General features: G+C 31.3%; 1 pseudogene; it reads left to right on the top strand.

Moving 5' to 3' along the window:
* Positions 1–7660: 7660 nt before the first annotated feature.
* Positions 7661–10015, top strand: LOC149565518 (transcription factor MYB17 pseudogene; annotated as a pseudogene).
* The last annotated feature ends 932 nt before the right edge of the window (positions 10016–10947 follow it).

The following is a 10947-nucleotide window of genomic DNA, read 5'->3' as shown; positions in this document are numbered from 1 at the left end:
ACAATAACTACCCTTGTGGCTACTTATATAGTAGCAAGTCCCACAAAATTACTAAGTGGTATTACATAAACCATGTACTAAAACCATGTTCTACCTAACCCCTTGACCACACATTTAATATTAGAATTTTAATTTTTCCCCCATATTAGATAATTAGATGAAGTCCTATCAAAATGTTACAATACAACTCATCAAGTATATCCCATGGGAATATTTACAAGTAGCACATCCATCTAGATGCTCCTATAAATACAACATTACATAATAAAATAATAATAATACAATATAACAATATTATGCAATGTGTGCAACACCCATTATCTCAACACCCTTGGCCAGGGTTTCCCTAGTTAATAAATAATGTTGTTATGAGTTCTCTATGTGTATGGTTATATTTACTATTTAGATTTTTTAGTTTACTTTCATCTCTAACTTATTAAGTAATTAACAATATTCAGTTGTGGTCAAAATTTTGTATAATACTAATTCACACCCCCCCCCCCCCCCCCCTCTCTCTCTCTCTCTCTCTCTCTCTCTCTCTCTCTCTCTCTCTCTCAGTATTATCTATTTGTATCAACTCCTCTTATGATTTGGAATTGTATGCTTTAGTATAAGCACTCAGGAAATAGAGGAATTAGCTTTTACTAAAGGTGTTTGCTATCTATAAAAATAACCAAGCATTGAGTTACATCAACTCTCAAGAGAAGTTAACTTTAAGGAACATCAATGGGTGGAGTTTCTCAAGTCATATATCTTTACCATTAAACACAAGAAAAACCAAGAAAACAAGGTTGGGGATGCCTTGAGAAGGAGGTCACTCACCATATTAGAAATCCAATTGGAAAGCATTGGAGTGGAAATTTTTAAGGACCTATATGCTAAAGATGAAGATTTTTCAAAGATCTACAACATATGCTTAGAATTCAATAATCATTTTCATAGCAAGTATTTTGATTTTACTTTGAAAAATGGGTTATTATGTAGGGGAAACTAGTTTTGTGTACCTAGAGGATCCATGAGAGAAAATTTGATTCAAGAGAGGCATAATGGAAGTCTTAGTGTACATTTTGGTATAAATCAGACACTAGAGATAATGGAGAGATTCTACTATTGGCTAAGGATGGAGAAAGATGTTAAGAGGTATGTTGATCAATGTATGCTATGTCAAAAGGCTAAGTGTACTTCTAAAAATATAAGATTATATCAACCCTTACTCATACCAAACCGGCCATGGGAGTGCATTAGTATGGATTTTATTTTTGGTTTTCCAAGGACAAAGTAAGGTTAGGATTGTATTTTTTTTTTTTTGATAGGTTCAATAAGATGAGCCCCTTTATTTCTTGCAAGGCTACACATGATTCTAGTTACATAGATCATCTCTTTTTCAAGGATATTGTGAGAATACATGGGTTACCCATCAACATTATTTTTGATAGGGATGTTAAGTTCATAGGACACTTTTGTACAACTTTATGGAAGATATGTGCTTTGAATTCATTATTACATTGTAAAGTTTACTCTCCTATTTTGAGTTGTTACCAGAAAAATTGCTCTTTCTTGAATTTCATTGGTCAAACCACCATGGCCCTTTGGAATCAAGATTATAACTCAGTACGTATTCATTTTTAGCTTCTAAGGAGCTAGTTTTTTATATTTTCAAGCCTCCCCTAGGTGAGTTTGAAATGCCAACTAAGAGTTACATGTTGATACAAAGCTAGGTGTTGACTATTTGGGATTGGTTAGTGCTAATCCAAGAAGTGGAGGGGATAACAAGGTGTGAAGATTCCTTGAACCAATTTTGGTGATTAGACAAGATAATTGGAAATTCTTCGAAGTTAGTAATGCTTATGCTATATTCAAACACTCAAAACCCTTGAAATTTGAGTATTTTCCAAAGGTTATGTATGGGCAGGTTGGAAGGATGAAACCTACATAACCTTAAAGGTCTTCTAAAAGTGTTTTTGGATCATTAGATAGTTTGGTAGGTTATTTTCAATTTATAAGAGCTATTTTTTGGTAACCTTGATAGAAAGTCTAATTGAGGACTCTTAGGCTACTAGGCCTAACAAGAGAAATCTGGAGTTTGGTCAAGTGTGTTTGTGAACCATGATCAAAGATTTCTAGGGAAGATTATATCAATATTGAGTAATAAAATTTAATGGATTTTGGATGTTGCATTGGTAGTTGTACCTTATCTTGCAAGATAGCAAGAAATGCCTAGTTAGGATCTTTGGTGTGTTAAGGGAGAAAAGAAATGGAACACAAATTGGTATAATATATCTTGTAGAAGGGGGAAGTGTGAGAGGTCCTCATGGGAATAGGGTCAGGTAGTAAACCTATAGGTTTATGAGAACCCTTGCAAAGTTTGGGTAGTTGAGACCTAGGCTAGGAATTTTTTATCTAGTTCTATCAGCAACTTCTATTTTATTATACAAAAACTACCTCCTCATAGTAAAGTTTACAAATTAAATATAAACCAATTGATTTCCCATTTTAAGAAACAAATCAAATATCATTGTAAAAAATGAATTCTTATATCAAAAATATAGAAAAGTTCCCTTTAAGAGAGCTGACAATTGCACTCAAATCCAGTACAAAATAAAAAATAGTTGTGATTAAAAAGGAAGGTGAAGGAGATCATCAAGGCATAAATGATATTGATATTGGATAATTTCTTTAATTGAATAGCTTTATAGATTTATTATAATTTTATATATTTGTGAATGAGAACATTTTTAATAGATTGGTTCTCTATTATTATTTAGGAGAATTATGAGAATGAGTGAACTATTAGTTTGTGACAATCAAATGATTTTTTAGGAAACAATGAATGACAGTTGTAATGATTCAAGAAAATAAATGGTTTTAGGATGATCTAAAATACAATATCATTGCTAGATCACCTACACAACACTTTATATTCCTATGGACAACTCCCATTTTGTTAAAAGAAAATAGTACTTATTTTCATACTAAACTAGGCTAGAAGGTATATATCATCTAGAATAAAAATCCACCTGAATTCAATTCATCTAGGTGAAAGATAAATCCAAGCAAAAATGAACCAACAAACTTTATGGGGACTTCCCTAGAGTTTGGGGATGTGATGCAAGCAAATAAAATAGTTAGACTTGTAATTTAATCTTTATAACAAGGATGTTATAGAACTTTCTTACATCAATCTTTATATCATCCTTTATCATATAGCATCTTATTTATGCGTTATTTATTTATTATTTCAAGTTTATTTATTCATTTCTTATAGCAATAATTATCATTTCTTATTTATTATCTTGTATGTGTGTCCTTTAATTATTGTTACATGATTGATTCTTGCTTGAGATTCTAATAAGTTTTAATGGTGTATTTTTAATTGACATAGGATTCGTGGTTGTGAGAGATGTGCCAATTTGTGATTACCCATGTGATTTTGTGTCATGCTTAGTAAAAGTATTGCACACAAAGAATAATTTTGGGCACTAGTTTTGGCATTGCCCTAATAGAAAGAAGGTTATTAATAACATGTTATGTATTGTATGTTTCAAATTAATGACATGTAATCTCTTTAGTGTGAACTAATGTAGATTGTATATTGTAGAGTAATGATGGTTGTTGAAATTTTAGGTGGGTTGATGATGTTCGCTCTACAATTGCAATGCAAATTTTGTAAGGTGCGAGAGGTGGCCAGGGTTGGCATTGCTTCAACCAAAGCTGAAATACATGATGAAGGAAATGAGTGCAAAACATGTAAGGCACGAGAGGTTGAAATAATATTTTTATGCTGCCTTCTATGTGTACTTATTGGCCTTATATGTTTGAACCTTATGTGGCAATGAGCGTAATAAAGATAAAACCTTGCTAAATGTTTTATAAGTTACCCCGATATTTTTATTTTGTATAAGGACATATGGAAAAATATTCCAATATCATGATAATTTATAAATTAATATTTTTTTGCGTTAGTATTTTCCTTGTGTAGTATGGTTTTGATGAGAACTGCTTATCCTCATTATGAATTCGTAGTGAACCAAAAGGTCCCAAATCAAATTCCCAAAACCATAATCTAGATTTCAAGTTCTGGAAATCCAAATTCAGCATTCTAAATGTCAATTCTTAAATTATATTCTACCAACAAAAGAAGCCCTTAAGACATAAAATTATTCTTCAAGACATAAAATTATTCTTCTTCTATACTTTCCATTTTTAACAAACTAATTTCATCTTGGAATGAAGTCATCAACCCATTTAGGTATCTAACAACATTCTCAACTTTGTCATCAACATATCTAGATCCAATATCCAACCTGTACAATTCTTCACTCTAATCCTTCACAGTCATATCCTTCTATGTTAAGTTCTGCATTATCTTCAACAAGTTAACATGATAATTAGAGGGAAGGAATTTTTGTTCTAACTTACCAACATCTTAATCCAAATGTTTATCATTTCCTTTCCTTTCATTTATTTATCTATTTAAAAATGTTTCCATCAAAAAGATGCATGTCCTTTCAATTTAGTGGTTCCAATCTTCACTTTCCTATGATAAGAGGTTCTCTCACGATAAGAAAATTTGTCTACCTAAGAGATTGAATCAAACAAAGCATCAGTGTCAATTTTTCCATAGTAATTAGAAGGATCAAAAGAGGCTTTGATATTTTCTTTAGTCAAATCTCTCTTGAACCATTCTTCATCTTATTCTATTTCAAGTTTAGGATTAGATATAATTACTTCTTCACCATCACTAATATCAATAGCTTCAAGTCTTAGTTTAATTTGTTTGAACATTGACATAAGAGAGGGATTGACATTTCCTCTGTCTCAGATAATTTTTATAATTGTTCATACTAGAATTGTAACCCTGTACAAGTTATATGTTAGAAACCAAATCTTCCACCCTATGACCAATCCAATTAAAGTTCTCCATGATCCGAAGACTTCACAAGGATTTGCGATATAACTAGTGTAAATAACAAAACTTTCTCTCTACAACAAAATTACATAGATTTGTAGATAATATCAAACTTGATTTAATTATCATTCCCTAAACTTAAATTTTCATATCTAAAATTTAAATATCTCCTTATCCAAATTGAAATTATACAATTAGATTTTAAGTTATACTTTAAAATAATTCTAAAAGATATTCAAATTATTTTAGTGATTCATGCATAAAGACCCTAAATCATCTATTCTATGAATTTTGTTTTCAAAATTTCTAACTAAATTTTATAGATTCTAGTTTATCAATTTCAAATAAAATAGGTAGAATATAATTTAAATCCAAATTAAATACACATTTGTATAAAAACGAGATATTGATAAACTGAAATAATTACTGAAATTCACGCTAACCATATAACCTCTAAAGATATTTGCAGGAAACTAATAAACCAATCTCATTGAATTATATAGAAACCGAAATACAGAAACTTTTAAATTTATTGTATAAATTTAAAGTAATTCATTCAACATTAAAATTCACGCCCCTTAATCTCATGTAAGAAGGTCACAGCATAAAATTAATCCATCCTTCAAAACTATTTAATAAATGTATTTTTAAAGAGTCGATTTCTAAATATGAAAAGTAATGCTTAACTATTATTTATTTATATGCAAGAGTGACAGGCAGTTGAGATCAGAGTGATTAGCAATATTATTAGTTCCAGCCTGATACTATAGCATTCATGTAATGCAACTTTCTAATTTGATTGTTCAATTAAATTAATTTATTTTACAACAATTTTTTGCAAGTATATAGTTTTGATATATACTATTTTTTTATAGTTCAAAATAAATTACTTTTCCTTAATCTTATTGACCATCTTGCAAAGTAATAATATTGCAATTAATATATACCAACTAATTTGACACTTTATAAATATCCTGTAAAAAAATTGATTTTCAATTAAATGTATAGAACTCCCTAGAATTGTTCTATTTAACTCAGCTAAGAACTTTCTAGACCACTCAAACTTAGATGTAGTTTCCTAAAACCATCTAATCGTATTAAATGATGGTTGTTAACCGAAGAAAATAAGACAATCGATACTACAATATTATGTTTAGAAGATTGTTGTTCACTTAACTTGGCATTTATTGGTATGTTCTTTCACTATCTATTTCTATTATACCTACATTTACTATGGAAAATGTAATGCACATTCATGTATCATCATTTTCATTATAACAATAGTACCTATGATTTAGTAAATTTTAAATTAATAAGTTTAACATATGACGATTAATTTATTGGTACAAACTTTTAAATATATACAATATACAACGACAAAATGCATAATAATAATTATTATGAATACAAATAAAATTCAAACATTCTTTTCAAAAATGAAATATGTAACTAAATTATACATGCAATTCACACTAGGTGACACTTTTGACTACAAATTTAACTCAATTTCTACATTGGCAGAAACTAGATGCTTTGTGTTGCAGTTAATTGCAGTGAGCCAAAAGTGACAATTTCAAGAAGTTCAATTAACAGTGAATCATTTTCAATGTAAATAATTGACGCGGTATTTTTAGTTATATAGCTTAAGTTCAATCTCTTTCAATTCTAAATTGGAGTCCCTAAGATTTGAAAATAAGTAGTTTGTGAATCATGTCAATTTAAACAGAAAAAATAGGAAAGTTAAAGAGAATAAAAATTCGACAAAACCAAACCCTATCTTTGAAGGGTTTGATAACCGTATATCGTTGTTGTCCCCGCTGATAATTGGCCATTTTAGGTGAGACATTAATGCATTGTAATAAAGCCGAAGAAACCCAAAACGAAAAATCGAAACTGTAAAATATCAATTACCGCTCTTGTTCTTATATCGTCTTTCAGGTTTGTTGTTCTTCTTCTTATCATACTTTGTTTGAATTTGTTTTTATTTATCGTCAGCTGATTCCAATTGAGTTTGCCCTCTAGTTCATTCCTCAGTTATTTTATTCTTCATATGTTAATTTTATGCAGCTAAACATTTTATATGACTAAAATGAATTAAGAAGTTAGTTATGAAGGTCCAAAAAATTAATATGGAGAAGTTTTGAAAAAGAGTTCCTATAACACAAATTGAAATGAATCAATCATATTTGAAATGAATTAACTGTTTAATAGATTTAATCAATAAATAAATATGAAAATTTTGAAAGTATTGAATTAATTAAAAAATAATTACTAGTGCAACAATATAATTATTGCATTAGTGTAAAAAAGTGAATCCAATAATATATTGCCTACAGCTTGTAAAATAAAATTAGTTTGTTAATATAATTATTAATAAAATAGATAAGAAAGTTAAAACATAAAATGTCCTTCTTAAACAGAATATAATTAAACAACATTAACAAAAACAAATCAAATGGTAATATTTTCAAAGATCATATTTAGATTTAGATTTTAGCATTTCATTTTTCACTGATAATTTGAGGAAAATCTTTCTCCACGTCGTGGAAGAAAAACAAATCAAACGTTTAATATTTTCAAAGATCATATTTAGATTTAGATTTTAGCATTTCATTTTTTCACTGATAATTTGAGGAAAATCTTTGTCCACGTCGTATGCACGATGAGGAAAAATTGTATGTGGTAGTGCCAATCTTACCTTTTGTAAACTCTACTTCTATTCAGGCGTTCGAGAGTGATAACAGAACAATAATGACTAGAGCCCCTTGCTGTGAGAAAACTGGCCTGAAAAGGGGGCCCTGGACAAGTGAATAAGATAAGATTCTAGTTGAGCATATTAAGCAAAACGGCCATGGAAGCTGGCGTGCTCTTCCCAAACAGGCTGGTCTGTATATTGTTTTCATTTCATTTGGAGTATAAGCCACGTAGAATCATTTGACTTTAACACATACTTATTTGGCAAGAAATTATATACACATTTTGTTTATTGGGTAAGGAATTTCTCAATTTAACGTTTGTCTAGTCTAGGAATTACATGCATTAGATTATGTTTATTTTCGTGTCCAATCGTAAAAATAATCAATTCTTATACATTGCATTTTCTTCTCTAATGGGGCTTCTTGTTTCTAAAGCTGGCAGAGAATTAAGTTATTTGTTAATGAATATTTTGTTCTAGTTTTCTAGATAGATAGAGAACAATATGGGGTCTTTGAACTTAAGGGGATATATAGACTTTATTTGTTTATTAATGTTATTATAAAACTGGAGCATTTTGAAGGATATATAGTTAAATAATTATTACTTGAATTTTCGTAGGTTGTGTTTAAAAGCTGAGTAATGTTATTTGTTGTGTGTTTTTAGATATGAGCATGTGTGCATTTTCTTAACATCAATGTTTTGGATCAAATTCTGTGATCTTTCCTAAGGATTCGAGATTTCATGGATGACTAAGATGGTGGATCATAGAAACGGATCCATTATGTTGATGTTAAGAGAATCTATAAATAGTCAAACATATAAACATACAAACTGTACAGTTGACCAATTTTTAAAAAAATCTAAAACATCATGGATTCCCTTTTCTGACAACGAAGCTTCAAATAAAAAAATTTCTGCAAATTTCAGCGTTTGATCTTCATGATCTGCATAGTTTGGGAAAAAATATCTACATTTTCGTGAATCTGAAAGAAAATAAAAGGGTCAGTACATTTTGGATGGAGATTAGCCTGAGAATATTCACATATACTGAAGATTCCTGCTAAAATTATATCTTCTCCTATGTTATCTCATCTACGATCTTCATATGTTTGTTAAGATCTATCTCCATCTCATTTCTTTTTCTTTTTCCACCTAACTACTTAATACATATTGAATTTTAAACGTATCTATGCTTAATGGGTGTCTACTTTAGAAAGGTAGATATCATCTTTAAGTTCTGTGTGTGCTGTCACTTGTATGAACCTGACCAATTTGTATAGAGGTGGAGTACACAAGTATTTGGTTGATTCATTGTAAAGAAATTTGCATGTGCACAATAAATGAAGTTAAACGTGGCATCATTGCTTGTACGAGGTTAGGTTGTAACTTAATGTTATATCAATTACTATATGCAGGGCTTCTTCGGTGTGGGAAGAGTTGCCGCCTGCGTTGGACGAATTACTTGAGACCCGATATTAAGCGAGGCCAGTTTCAAACAGAGGAAGAAAGAAGTATCCTTAACCTCCATGCAACTCTAGGGAACAGGTAGTAAAAACAAGCTGATAAACCAACTAGAGATGCTGATGATTATGATGGAGTAGTGATATTGTTAACATTAATATAATGACTTTATGCAGGTGGTCTATAATAGCTTCTCAGCTGCCAGGGAGAACTGATAATGAGATTAAGAACTTCTGGAACACCCATTTGAAGAAAAAACTTGTGCGAATGGGACTCGATCTTTCGACCCATGCGCCCAACAATGATCAGTCTACACCACTCCTGAAGCATGCGTCACAGTGGGAGATGGCGAGGCTCGAAGCTGAATCACGATTCTCCCGAAATTCAATCCTCTCGTCTGAGAATGAGTTGATGGAGAACACAAAGGAACCGAGTGATCTTTTCTTGAAGCTTTGGAGGTCGGAAGCAGGCAAGGCCTTCAGGGAGAACTCTGATATCATGAAAAGGACAAAGAGCAACAATAGCAGTAGTGAGTATACAATTAATCTAGATAATCATACAACTGATCCCCAATGGACATTCAGTTCTCATCTCCCAAATGGAATTGCTCACAACGAAGAGTTGAATTCATTAATGCTGGGTGAAAGGAAAAACAATAACTCCTCTGTTAGCAGTGATGACTGGGAGGAGCAATTTCCTGATTATCCTAATACCAATACCAATACGAATACTGCTGAGAGCACCTCCAAAATGGCACAACTTAGCTCGAATCCTCAGCTGGAGTCAGATTGGGCATGTCAAGGAGTATGCGCAGATGAGGACAATGATAACTGGGACTGTGTGCGTCGATATCTGTGGACAGAAGACGAAGTTCAGGGGATCCTAAATTTTCCTTGTCGATCTTGCCATGCCATGAGGCTACTCTTTTATGCATTCCTGCCTCAATAATTCAATTGAAATGCATGAAATAGGATAGCCGGTTTGTTTGGCGGTCAGTTTCATGATATTTATGTGATATAAGAGTTGCATTATCAAGGTTTTCTTGTCAAATATTTTTAATATGAGATTTCCACTTCTTTGCAACATGAATAGTCCGAAATTTTGTTTCTACTTTGTACTCTAATTGTTAGGCGTTATTTTTCAATCATCTCCCTGTGATTCTGGGATTCATGGATGACTTGCTGTTTAATTCTAGAGGTAAATCGATTTCATGAAGCCAGCCTACGTAAAGAACAGCCCCACTTTGCATTCACTATTACTATTAGCTGTCTAAATAAAGAGACTTCAATGTGATTCAATGAAGAGCATTAGTTTTCTTTGAGAGATCTTCACCTTAATTTTAGTGTGTATGGTGGCTGATTTTCTAGATATTATACATCTTATGTATGTTGTAAACTATCAATGATTAATAGATTATTTATTCGGCAATTTTCTTTTTTTTTCTCTGTTTTATTCTATAACTCATGGATTATTTTTGCTAGCTAGATTTATGAAGTTTATGCTGCAAAGTTCTACATGGTATTAGAGCATAGTTGCTGGAAAAGAAATGTGAGGTTTTGTTTGCAAGTGCTAGAGATTAGAGATGTAGTTTTCAATCTCTTATGTCCTTATGTAATGTGATTGTTTCGAATGGAAGCCACCAATTCTACTTAGGCCCACAAGCAGATGGTTGTACCAAAAAGTGATGACAACAGAGGTTGGGCCCAATTTTACATCAGAGATAGGCCAAGATCATGCTCTCTTGGTATGGATCTTGCATTTTTTTCTCTTTAGTGAAACCTATTTCAGTGTACCTATCATGCCTTTTGGTGTGAATGCTTCCTTTGGTTGCATAGTTGATCAAATTTATTGACATTTGGAACCTATATTTTCAATCAGCA

This window comes from Cupressus sempervirens, chromosome 3, assembly GCF_028749045.1.
Source record: "Cupressus sempervirens isolate cs-2001-9-10 chromosome 3, ASM2874904v1, whole genome shotgun sequence".
NCBI classification, from domain to species: domain Eukaryota; kingdom Viridiplantae; phylum Streptophyta; class Pinopsida; order Cupressales; family Cupressaceae; genus Cupressus; species Cupressus sempervirens.
This window is presented reverse-complemented; position numbering and strand designations above follow the sequence as displayed.